Raw genomic sequence first — 820 nt, 5'->3', positions numbered from 1 at the left:
GTTCTGCTGTGCATGGGGTCGCTATGAGTCGGAAATGACTCGATGGCACTTAACAACAACAACAACAACCTTTTCTTGCTATGATTTTGTACGCCTTTGGCATAATGAGTTGGAAAGTTGTTCCCTTCTTTTCTGTTTTTTTGTGAGAGTTTGTGAAAGATTAGTAGTAATTCTTCTTTACGTATTTGGTAGAATTTAGTAGTGAAGCCATCTGGGTCCGGACTTTTCTTTGAGGAAAGTTTTTTTAAAAAAAAACTAGTTCAATCTCTTTATTTGTTGTGAATTTATTCAGATTGCCTCTTTCTTCTTGAATCATTTTGGTAGTTAGTGTCTTTCTAGGAATTTTTCCAGTTCACCTAAATTGGATAATTTATTGGCATACCATTGTTCAAAGTATTCCTTTGGAATCCTTTTATTTCTCTGAGATCAATAGTAATATCATCTTTCTTATCAGTCAGTTTAGTACTTTGAGTCTTCTCTTTTTTTCTTCTTGGCTATTCCACCTAAATGTTCATCTAAATTTGTTGATATTTATAAGGAAAAACTTTTGTTTTTTTTTGTTTTTCTCTAAAATAATTCTGTTTTCTATTTTCATTATGATTGTCCACACCTTTATCATTTTTATCCTTCTGATATTTCATATAAGTGGGACTAGACAATATTTGCAATATTGATAGATTCTATGGGCAAAATATTGAATGATGCAGGAAACATCAAGGGAAGATGGCAGGAATATACAGAGTCACAGTACCAAAAAGAACTGATCGATCTTCATCCATTTCAGGAAGTGGCATATGATCTAGAACCAATGGTAATGAAG

Source organism: Orycteropus afer, unplaced genomic scaffold (genome assembly GCF_000298275.1).
Source record: "Orycteropus afer afer isolate SDZICR_OR568_19922 unplaced genomic scaffold, OryAfe1.0 scaffold00271, whole genome shotgun sequence".
In the NCBI taxonomy this organism is placed as follows: Eukaryota; Metazoa; Chordata; class Mammalia; order Tubulidentata; family Orycteropodidae; genus Orycteropus; species Orycteropus afer.
This window is presented reverse-complemented; position numbering follows the sequence as displayed.